This window comes from Hibiscus syriacus, unplaced genomic scaffold (assembly GCF_006381635.1).
Source record: "Hibiscus syriacus cultivar Baekdansim isolate YM2019G1 unplaced genomic scaffold, ASM638163v2 tig00110004_pilon, whole genome shotgun sequence".
Lineage (NCBI taxonomy): Eukaryota > Viridiplantae > Streptophyta > Magnoliopsida > Malvales > Malvaceae > Hibiscus > Hibiscus syriacus.
This window is the reverse complement of record NW_024062557.1, coordinates 1463655-1476515: the sequence shown is the minus strand read 5'-3', so window position 1 is coordinate 1476515 and position 12861 is coordinate 1463655.

Genomic DNA, 12861 nt, shown 5'->3' with positions numbered 1-12861 from the left:
TTATGTGTACTAACCCGTTTTTGTTCTATGTCAACTTTATTGTGATTTTATTGCATTTGCATATTCATGTCATCAACGGGTGTTAATCCATAAGTGATTGACTAATAAGAAGGCTGGCAATATTGAGGCAAGAAATTCTCATCCATGTAGTCAAAATCAGGAGATCAGAAGATGTTCAGGTGATCCATGAAGAAAGACATCCGATGAATAAAGAAACCTGAAGCTGATTGGAGAATTCCTTTAAAGGTGCAAAGGCCAAGATGCTGACTCAGAAGATAGATATAGCCATACCAAGGACGAGAAGACCCTTTATAAAGACATGATGACCACTTTGCATCGGAGGTAAGAATGAAGATTTCAAGATTCAATTTAAGAACATCCGACGTCATCAAAGGTGATAAAATACGCCAACAACTTTGGGGTGCAATATTAGATTCCATGAAGAGTACGGCTCAAGGAAATGGAGAGGAATAATCACATTTATATTTTGACTACATGGTGTACTTACTGAATTCTTGTCGTCTAAATGACGGTTGTTCTATAAGTGGTCACTTTCGGAATTAACACCTCATACATTTGCATTTGCATCTACATTTGCATTCTTATTTTTGCATTTTCTTATTAATTTATTTTTCTATTGATACTTTTTATCATTTTGTTACCTTATTTGTACTAACTTGTTTTTACGTTGTCTGCATTGCATGATCATGACATAATCAAAAGGTGTCTATTTGTGAGTGGTTAGCATAGTAGAAGGTTTTAATGATGAACAAGGGGTTTCGAGATCAAACATACTATAACACAGATGAGAAATGGCATCCTAATAAAGTTTCGAGAATAGTGGAAAGATCTGCACCCGAAGATCGTATGGATGAGGAAGAGCAAAAGGAGATAAAAGAGCAGATGTCCAGGATGATGGATAGGATAGATGCTTTGTCTAAAGAAAGAGAGACTTCTACAACAGAGCTCGACAGAAGCAACCTTGAGATGTCAAATATGCAAGAGACTACTTTAGAACCTGCTTATTCTAGCCAGTATGAGAAGCCACGCACAATCATTGTTCGTATCAACAAGCTATTTGGAAACGCCAAGGAAATAGTGGCAACTACAGAAATTCATAAGGATGAAAAGAAGTCATGCAGTCAGAACTCGGTGGTATTTGATAGTCTACTCCAGACATCAGGGAAGTAAAACTTTAAACTACAGTTCAACCCAAGCCAAAAGGTGGCTCTCGTTTTGATCTTATCCCAATATCATATAAAGAGTTGTATGATGCACTGTTAGAAGCCTGAGAAGTGTTCCCATATTATGTGAAACCTCTACAGTCTCCATATCCAAAATGGTATGACGTCAATGTTCATTGTGAATTTTATTCCATTAAGAATTGCATCGCCTTCAAACATCGAGTCCAATATCTTTTGGATCATGAAGTTTTGGAGTTCAAAATGAAGAGTCGACTGGGTTTGGTGACTATTATCCAACTAAGGTGGAGCCAAAAGTGTTCAAAGGTAAGGGTATCAGCGATGACATCCAAGAAGAAGATAGTTTGCCAAGATATGAAGCTCCGAGCCATAATCTAAGAAAAGAAAATGATAAATTGAGCGGAGAGATAGAAGCCATGAGAGACGTTTTTCAAAGGATCAACCAAGCCTTTATAGTATAGGAAATTTCCCAGAGGACTGGATAGCAAGGGTCGTTAAATTAAAGAATGATGTTAAACATTTGAGAAAGAATTGCAAGGTGCATGAAGGCCGAGCGGATAAGTTTTCTTATGATTTACAGATTACAAAGAAAAGGCGTGATACAGCTATCAATGATTTGGGTAGATATCAAGCTAAAAATCAGATGCTGAATTTAGCCATATCCAATATGGAAATTTCATGTCAACGCCACAAGCAGGAGGCTGACGCTGAGCTAGAAGCTCCTAGAGCCAAGAATAGGAAGTTGATGAAAATGGTGGATAATTGTAGTGATCTTTTGTAAGAGTTTCATAACCATAATGACTTTCTTACAAGGAAAAATCAACAACAATGTCTACAACTCCAAGAATCGACACTCAAGATAGAGAAAATGGACAACGTCATGAAAGAAGCTATGACCCAAGCAAGCAGTGTGGCTCACAAATTGGTTGATTTAGATGGCTTTGCAAGAGAATTGAAGCAGATTGACAACTCAACCCCCGAGCATGAGTGGAAGTTAAAATGGCTTTTGAAGGAGATAGAAAAGCTAGGAGTGGAAGCTGTCCATTATCTGTAAAAGTTTGTTTGATGTACCGAACCCTTTGTGTTCAATGAAAGTTGTTTTAAAGATGGTCACTCTGGAATGACACCTTTTGTACTTGCATTTAGCATTTGCATTTGCATTGCATGTTTTATTTAAGCATTTTTATGGATTAATTATGAAAACATGGAAATAACTTATAGGAGGTCATGTGACAGTAATAACAAGATCATTCATACCACTTCCTCATCATCATGAATAAACAAATGGAAGCAATAGAGAAATCTAATGAGAAATCAAAAGATCAGTTGCAAGAGCAGTTGGTCGGGTTAGAACAAGATACAACGAATCAAACATCAGGTTCTCTGCAAGGCCCATCGAATCAAATGATCCAAGTACTGTACCACAGGCTACTGGTAAAGATAAAATGGAGGATAAAGGAAATCAATCTCATCATACTGGTACATCAAGAGTGATAATTAGCCCCGAAGCATCTAACTCAAACCAAGGGAAGAGCCTCGTCAATCTTGGGCAGTTTGAGAATGAATTCAAGCGGTTGAATGAAGCCGTTAAAATTATGAAGGTTGTCAATGCCACTCACAAGGAGTTAGAAGCCAGAGAACTCAGTTTGGTCCCTGATTTGGTCATCCCATATAAATTTAGGGTGCTTAATTTTGAGAAATATGATGGCAGCAGTTGCCCCCTAATTCATCTGAAAATGTTTTGCAGAAAGATGGAAGGGTACTTAGATGATGATAATCTGCTGATTCATTTCTTCCAAGATAGTTTTGCTGGCCCAGCTGTAGTTTGGTATAATCATTTGAACAGAGAGCATATCAAGACAAGGGTCAACCTAGCTGATGCTTTTCTGGGGCAATATCGATATGTCAAAGGCTTAAGCCCAAAACGTCATAACCTTCAGAGGATAAGAATGAGAGCTACTGAGAGCTTTAAAGAATATGCCCTAAGATGGAGAGGAGTGGTAGCACAAGTTCAGCCTCCTTTGCTAGAAGAAGAAATATCATGTATGTTTCATGATTCTCTCCCAGCTCCTTACTTTGAGTTAATGTTGGGAAATTCGACGAATGGCTTCAAGGATCTTATGACAGCTGCAGAGTTAATTGAAGATGCAATCAACAAAGGAAACTTGAAAGTCAGTTCCAAATATCTAATCGATCAAAAGGAAAAGGCTGATGAGGTGAATAAATGTCACAACCAGAGCTCCCACAACCGCAAAAGAAAAAGGGTAGCAGGTTACTCGGGTCGTCTAAAAAAGTCCCAAGATCAAAAAATACTTTGAAAGTGTTCCAAATGTCTATCTCGGATCTGTATCCCCATTTGGTTAAAGGTTAATACCTCACATAGAGGCCAGTAAAGTGAAACCATACCCTTCTGCTCACAGCTATGATCAAGATAGTGCATGTGATTTTCACCTAGGGGCATTGGGGCATTTTACGAGGAATTGTAGGCCGCTGTTGAAGGAGATAGAGATACTTGTGGAAAATGGGACGTTGACACAAGAATTGGTGAAACAATGGGTGATGAGCTCAAGTGGGGCACCAGAGCACAATTTGTAGCACCCGATCAAATCAAACACCACTACATCAAAGAATAATGGGGCATCCTAACTGCGCGAAAATCATTTCATTCATCATGAAACTTTATGTTGTGTGCAACATCTTGTTTGAACATGTTTTTTGGACTTTCTCATCAGTTGTTGTGATGATGTTTAAATGAATTCATGTTACTTTAAGGATGGTGAGCATTGAATCAAATTTATGACTTGAAATTCTTTGAATATCAACTGAATTAAAAACTCTTTAATAATGATGAGTTGTAAATCTTTGACAAAATGACAAGGTTGAAACCTGATAAAACAAGGAACTTGACCTTATCCCTAGAAGATATAATCGAATATCGTACCCTTTTTGCAGGGATCGATATAGACTTCTCCTATCATAAAGGAATGAACCATAGGCTTGGTATTCAGGTAAGCATAGGAGCGGACAACATGGGCCATCTTTTGTGTATGACATCACAAAACTGTCTAGACCATACTTTTGTTGATGAAAGTTCGATGATGATTATGATCTTTACGAACAGAATAGTCGAGTAGATGAATCTAGTTTAGGTCAGTTGCTTGGAAATTGAACTCTAATGATGAGATTTTCTGACTTTCAACAACACGTAGACTATGACAGGTTCTTCTTGACAAGCTTAAGAAATTGAATCTGCATACCCAACAAAATAGATATATATAATATATTTGTATACAATAAAGTTGAGCTATTCCGCTAAGACAATTTTCCATAGAGAAAACTTGAAAGCCCTGGCTTTATGAATAGATTATATTCAAACCATGACCTTGATCGGGTACCTGGCAATTCGGTGTATGCTCCACTGTGATTGTCAAGTCAAAGACTTTGCGATAAGATGAATCCTTCAGCTAGCCCGATAAAGGCAAATTACAATAAAGCTAATTTCAGTTAGCCAGAAAATGGCAAATTAAATCAATTTTATGAATAAGGAGTTTCGGTAAAGATGGACGAAGGGGGTTAATGAACACCTGTTATAGTTAATTTCACACGAGTACTCTGAAATTTCATTTCTAGACCGATATTTCTGCACTGCCTTTGTTAGAGGAGCTTATGAAGCTTGAACAAATGAAAGATTTCAGAGAACTGAAATGGAAGTTTTCTAGAAAATCTAGTAATTGATTATGCTAGTTGCGCCATTTTTTCCGCATCCATTAAAATACCAAGCCAAAAAAGAAAGGCATGTTGCGATATTCACAATGATCAAGAAAGAAATGACATTCTGGTGGTCGAAACCTTAGAAAATATGAAGCCAACCCCTCAATTTTGACACTTGTCAAAGAGCTATAACCCTGAAAACTTAAAGAGCTATTGATTCTTTTGATATTCTGTGAACTCATGTCTATGATTTGATTGGATTGCGAGCCTAAATTAAGGGACAATGTTTTATAAATTTTTTTCATTCTTTGATCTTTGAAATAAGAGAAAGAATAAAAACATTTTCAAACATAACAGTTCAAATGTAAAAGGTCCTTGAAGTTGGTGAGGCTCATTGTGCCTCCATTGGAGAAGAAGAATACGCAATTCTAGATATGAAGCATTCTGCAATCTTGAAGCAGATGGTCCGAGAGATTAGAACGGATAAGGAAAAACTGGCAACATTTCCTTGTGACGTTGTCAGTAACCCATCAAGAAGAAGATGAACTCATTGTTTAGAAGGGGCACATATAACAACTTGTATAAAATGCAAGATATTTGGTTAGGAAAATTGATAACTTCTTAAGTGTTTATGGCAACATGAAGAGAAGCCCTCAAACTATTTGACAACACTACTGTGTAGTGACACCAGAATGAGAACATTCAAGTTAGGATATGTTGGGGCACGATTGAACCCACATTATGTTTAGATGAAAACTTTCAGACCAAGGAGGCATGAAGAATGAGCCTTACAATTTGAGGTGATGAGGCATTTGGAAGGCCCGTACTAGTATAAGATAATGTGGGGGCACGACTGAACCCACATCATGTTAAGATGACAAGATTCAGACCAAGGAGGAATGAAGAATGACCCTTACAATTTGAGGTGATGGGGCATTTTGAAGGCTTGCACCAGTATAAGATAAGGTTGGGGCACGACTGAACCCACGTCATGATGAGAAAACAAGATTCAGACCAAGAAGTCATTGAGAATGAGTCTCACAACTTGAAGTGTCAGGGGCAGACCTTGAATGTGAGAAAATCTTATCTTGTAAAGCAAATTAACTGAGCATTGATCAATGGCAGAGTCCTGGAAGAACAACTCTAAAAGTGAATTTGAGCCAAGGATGGAAATGGGGAAACACAGTCATATTCATGACCATAGCAAGAAGTTGAGAGAGAAAACGCTTTATCCAAAATAAAAATAGAAAACGAAGACGACAAGAAGATAGAAGAAGATCATAGAGCTCTTTCAAAATGAAAATTGAAAAATTATGAGTTGCTACACGGGTATATGAATTATACCCTGGAAAGAGTGATCAAGTAGAAGAAGATTGAGTTTGCCACTTTGAAGGCAAGTAAAGATTAAATCGACATTTATGCATTCATGAGAACATCATTTGCATAAAAGATAATGCATTACACTGATACATCTAATTGCATTCGTGTTTCATGCATAAACACATGATTTTGACAGGTCTTCCATTGAAAAGAGAAGATACAGGATGTTCAAATCCTAAGTTGAAAGGAAGATTTCAATCCTCAAATGCAAGGAGTTGCGTTTAAAATGACATACCCTGAAGAACAAAGAGGTCTAATCCAGGGAAGAAACATTGCTTTGAAGTGAAGACCATCAAATGTAGAAGAAAAATAAAGATTTTCATGTATGAAGAAATGAATCAATTGATTGAAAGGACTTGCACACATGAGATTGGGGCAAGTCAATCTGAAGCCATCACCGAAGAGTAGTTAAGCAAATCCATCGGTAAGTTCCATCAATAAGTCTTTCGAGCATGATGCTTAAATCCTTCGAGCTATCTGTAAGTCTTTAAGCAAGATGATAAGTCCTTGAGCCATCCATAAGACCTTCAGGTAGGATGTTTTCACATGAATTTGAAGAATGAGAAAATGATGTTTTAAGAAGATGGAATTTTTTAAAACGAAAAATGTAATTTTCAAAATTTCCTAATTTATAAGTCTTTCGGGCCATCAGTAAGTCTTTCGAGCATGATGCTTAAATCCTTCGGGTCATCTATAAGCCTTTAGAGCAAGATGATAAGTCCTTTGAGCCATCCGTAAAACCTTCGGGTAGGATGTTTTCACATGAATTTGAAAATGAAAATTGATGTTTTAAGAAGATGGAATTTTTTAAAACGAAAAATAGAATTTTCAAAATTTCATAATTTATAAGTCCTTCGGGCCATCAGTAAGTCTTTCGAGCATGATGCTTAAATCCTTCGGGTTATCTATAAGCCTTTAGAGCAAGATGATAAGTCCTTCGGGCCATCCATAAGACCTTCGGGTAGGATGCTTTCACATGAATTTGAAAATGAAAAAAATGATGTTTTAAGAAGATGGAATTTTTGAAAACGAAGAATGCAATTTTCAAAATTTCACAATTTATAAGTCCTTTGGGTCATCAGTAAGTCTTTCGAGCAGGATGTTTAAATCCTTCGGGTCATATATAAGCCTTTTAAGCAAGATGACAAGTCCTTCGGGTCATCCATAAGACCTTCGGGTAGGATGTTTTCACATGAATTTGAAAATGAAAAATGATGTTTTAAGAAGATGAAATTTTTGAAAACTAAGAATTCGATTTTCAAATTTTCACAATTTATAAGTCCTTCGAGCCATCAGTAAGTCTTTCGAGCATGATGCTTAAATCCTTCGGGTCATTTGTGAGTCTCTCGAGCAAGAGAATAAATCCTTCGGATCATCTATAAGACCTTCCGGTAGGATTTTTTCACATGAATTTGAAAATGAAAAATGATATTTTAAAAAGATGAAATTTTTGAAAACTAAGAATGCAATTTTCAAAATTTCACAATTTATAAGTCCTTCAAGCCATCAGTAAGTCTTTCAAGCACGATGCTTAAATCATTCGAGTCATTTGTGAGTCTCTCGAGCAAGAGAATAAATCCTTCGGATCATCCATAAGACCTTCGAGCAGGATATTTTTCACCAAGATGTTGGAACAAACCATCAGATCATCAGATGTGGAAGGAAATTGAATATTCTCGAGTACGAAGAAGCGAGGCAATCGATTAAAAGGGTTTTGTGCACGTGAGATGGAGGCGAAAGTTAATAAGAAGACTGACGAAGGGAAATATACGACATTCAGACAAAATTAGGTTATTTTTTATCTTTGCTACATTCTTGTGTTCACAATAACGAGCAAAGAGGGGCAGCTGTAATACCCTAATTTTTCCCAGACCATTTAAATTCACTTGAAGATGATCGGGAATTAATTTGAAGATATTTGTGCTCGATGATGAATTAATTCAAGTGATAAATCATGGGAGTTTGCGTTTGAAAGCTTGAGGTGCTTAATTGGATTAAAACCGTATGTGTTAGCTTTGGAAATTGAGATACAAATTTAAAGTCAATCCAAAACAAATTTCAGTGTCTAAAGTCCAATTACAAGCCAAATTAATTGCAAGCCCAGAACTTGGTCCAAATCCAACCTAGTTGCAAGACCCAACCTATTTTGCATCATTTGCAGCTCCCACGTGCTGGTGTCATCCACGAGCAAACCAAGTCTCAGCCATCAAGTCACCACCGAAAGTTGTCATCATCAACAGTGGCTGAATAGTGCAAAACAAAAGCAAAATCAATGAAATTAAACCAAAGTCAAGAAGATCCAACAGAACCTTAACTAAACATTGAATTTTTGGGGTTCATTTACTCCATCAATACCTAATCTCGTGAAATATAGAAATTTGTCTCCTGAAGAGAGAAAAAAAAGGACTTCAACATGCATCATAAAGGGGCAGTTTTCGCAGAGGAGAAGGGGAGCGATTATCAAAAATAGAAAATAATAACAAAAGGAAAAAAAACAATATTCATCACAACTAAAGGCGGCTCGATTTTTCAACAGGAACGCGTTCAAGTAAGAGAGAGAGTAATAGCACCAGGAGACAACAATTTGCACAAGGTTCATCATCAACCATTCGAATAACAGGGGGGAATTTAGACTTTTTTTTTTGTTGAATCAAAGCAATCGATGTAAGGGGTTCTTACCCATTTTCAAACTGGAAAAAGCAGTAGAAATATAAGGATTTTGAGGTATTCTGATCTTACTTTCTTTTCGTTTTCTAGTTCTTCTTTGTATGTGTGTTTGTATCATTTCAAAAATAGTAAAAGCAAGAGTTTGAGAGATTTTCATTTTCCACTTTCGTTTTATAGAGTTTCCATAAGTAAAAATAGTGTAAAGGGAGTGGTAACGTTACCTTGGTTGTTGGGGTCGCATCGTGGAGCATTTATCGATGATGATTGAAGGGTCGGAGTTCTTGGCCAATCTTAAGCTTTCTTTCTCTTTTTTGAGGTTTGGTTTAGAGTTTAGATGAGCGTAGGGTGAGGGTTAGTCTAGGTGGTTGTGTGGAAGAGAGAGGCAGTCGTGATGTGAGGGTCATGGGTCTTGTGGTGTTCGGTTTAGGTCATTGGGGCATTGTGCGTGGCGGCCAGATTAGAGTGAAGCTGAGTAGCAGAGGGGTTCAATGTTTCCTGCGTGAAAGTTAGAATAGGTTTAGATAAATTAGCTTCATAGCAAATGTTTTGGGTAAATTAGCTTTTTAGTCATGGTACTTGTTAGGGTAAATTATTTTTAGGTCATCAAAATTCGCATATTTAGAATCATGTTCCTTTATTTTGTGTTCGTTCAATTTCAATCCCAAGCAGCATTATTGTATTTAACTTCTATTGTTTTAGACATTTAACCTCTAATAATTGTATGTTTCATTTTAGTCCCTGAATCTAGTTATTTTAAATTTTCATTTGTTTGTACATTGGGTCTGCTCCTTTTGAAATCTATATTTTAGTCCTATATGTAGTCTTGGGTTTATTTCGATTTTAGTGTACAAAATGTAAGAAGTTATGTTTTATGACTTGATTTTTGTTTAATTCATGGTTTTAGTCTTTAATTTATTTTACATTTATCTTCAGTCATTATGTTGTTACATTCTCATGATAATTCACATGTAGTTGTATTATTTTGGTATTCAATTAAATAGGTTTCACGTATATATTATTAAAATTATATTTATAGTAAGCATAATTTTAGAATTAATATTGATTAATTTGTTATATAGATATATATATATTTATTAATGGTTTTAAGTTTTGCATTCATTTTTTTATGAATTCATTTCGTAGGGTATTAGCATTTTTTAAAGTCATTTATATATATATTTTTAATTTGAACCCCAATTGTTTTTGTTTTTTATATATTTTATATAGTATATTTATTTTCTATATTTACATTCGTTTTGTTTTTCTTTGTATCAATTTATTAATCTAGTGTTGTATTTTGCATGATAGCTTCACGTGCATAACCGGATTAAGGATAATACCCTTTTAATTAAAAATTGTTTGAATAGCTTCTCTTAACTCACTAGAAAGCTATTTTCAACGATTTTAAATTATAAGTGTATCCCCATCAGTGTCACTAAAAAATTGACTCGCCACCTTAAAATTTGAGAACGAAAGAAAAGGAAATATTCGACTATTTAAATTTCTCGAGAAAAGGTCGTTAGAACTCATGTAAAGATCTGGTCTCGTTATCTTTAAATAATCGAATATTTTTTATCTTTCTAATGGTTTGGTAATTCTAATTAAATCTATTTTGTTATTTTTGAATGTTGTAAAATTTGTATTTTTGTTGTTTTTAGGGATCATAAATCAAATAAAATTCGAACTTATGAAATTCGTTGCAAAGACATTAATTAATCGACTAGGTACCGATATAGGGCGCTGTGGGGGTGCTAATCCTTCCCCACGCGTAACCGACTCCCGAACCCATTTTTTGGTAACGCATACCTCAATTTGTTGTTTTAATTAAAATTAATTTTTATTTAAAATTAATTTTTATTTAAAATGATAATGTTTTTGGGTGCCCAATCATACCCTAATCAAATATTGGTGGCGACTCCTCGAACCGAAAGTTTTATTTTTTTAAAGAAAAGGAATCCCAAATATTCGAAACAAGAGGTTTTCTAAAATCGGATTGTTTTTATTCAATTAAAAAAAGAATAATTAAAAATGACGTGGTTTTCAAAATCTCGCCCCCACGTAAAAATCGTTTCGATAGTTGTCACTCAGGGAATATCAGATATAGTGATGTTGATCCAAGGTGATGCTGATCCAACTCCTTATGTGATGGACTAGCGAAATGATGACATTGATCCAACTCCTTATGTGATGGATGAGCAAAAGTTGGTGTTGTTCCAACTCCTTATGTGATGGAAACACACTAAGGTTGAACAACTTCTTCTCATTATGAACTTCTCCCTTGGACATGTTGATCCCTTGAGTGAGGTGTTGATGATTCGAAGTATTATGAATCGAGTGATAGGTCGAACAACCTCTTCTCATTATGAACTTCTCCCTCGTCGGATGATTTCTTCTCATTATGAACTCTCTATTTGAAGTGTTAACCCCTCAAGCGAGGCATCGCTGATTCAAAATGTCATGAATCGAGCAATAGGTTGATTAAGCTCTTCTCATTATGAACTACTTCTCCCTTTATCGGATGAGTTTTTCTCATTATGAACTCTCCACTGGAAATATTGATCCCTCGAGTAAGGTGTGGTTGATTCAACTCCAAATGTGATGAATCGAGCTAAGGTTGAACATGTTCTTCTCATTATGAACTTCTTCTCCCTCTTCGGATGAGTTCTTCTCATTATGAACTCTCCACTAGAAATGTTGATCCCTCGAGTGAGGTATTGCTGATTCAACTCCATATCTGATTAATTAAGCAAAGGTTGAACAAGCTCTTCTCATTATGAACTTCTTCTCCCTTTGTCGGATGAGTTCTTTTCATTATGAACTCTCCATTTTAATGTTGATCCCTCAAGCGAGGCATCACTGATTCAAAATATTATGAATCAAGTGATAGGTCGAACAAGCTCTTCTCATTATGAACTTCTTCTCCCTTTGTCGGATGAGTTATTCTCATTATGAACTTTCCATTAGAAATGTTGATCCCTCAAGTGAGGTGTTGATAATTCAACTCCATATGTGATGAATCGAGCTAAGGTTAAACAAGTTCTTCTCATTATGAACTTCTTCTCCCTCATCGGATGAGTTTTTCTCATTATGAACTCTCTACTGGAAATATTGACTGATTTATTCTTCCTTCGAAGAGTTTTAAACCTGTAAAACATTATCATATTTTAGTAATAATTATGTTTGAATTACCCGAAGATATTGATCCAAAGTTCCTCGAATCAGTGCTGAGATCCACATTTTCAAAGATTGAAAAGTGGACTAATTCTTTGCTGAAATCTTTTTCTTCAACATGGAATTGAGAAACGAAATCTTTGCTATCCCTTTTTTTACTTCCTGTCAAATATTCAACATTTGTGAGGGAAATAAATGAATCAAAAGAAATTTGTTTGAAGAGAAACTATCTCAAGTGAGATAAAACATGTTTCAAGGGAAACTGTCTCTAAAGAGACAAAACTTTATTTCCAAAGAAATTGTCTCAAGGGAGACAAAATTTGTTTCAAGAGAAACATATTCAAAGATTTTGTGTTCCAAGAGAAACTATCTAAAGAAAGACAAAAATGTTTTTAAGAAAAATGTCTCAAGGGAAACAAAACTTGTTTCAAGGGAAACTGTCTCGAGAGAGAGAAAATTTGTTTCAAGAGAAACTGTCTCAAGCGAGACGAAGTTTAAAAAAATCTCGAGTGAGATAAAATTTGTTTCGAGTAAAATTATCTCAATCGAGACAAAGATCCCTCAAGTGAGGCATCGATGAATTGAAATGTCATGAATCAATAAAAAGAATATGTTGAAAACATCTTACCCGAAGGTCTTATGGATGGCTCGAAGGACTTAAGCTGATTCGAAGTGTTGTGAATCGAGCAATATGAAATGTTAAAAACATCATGCCCGAAGGTCATATGGA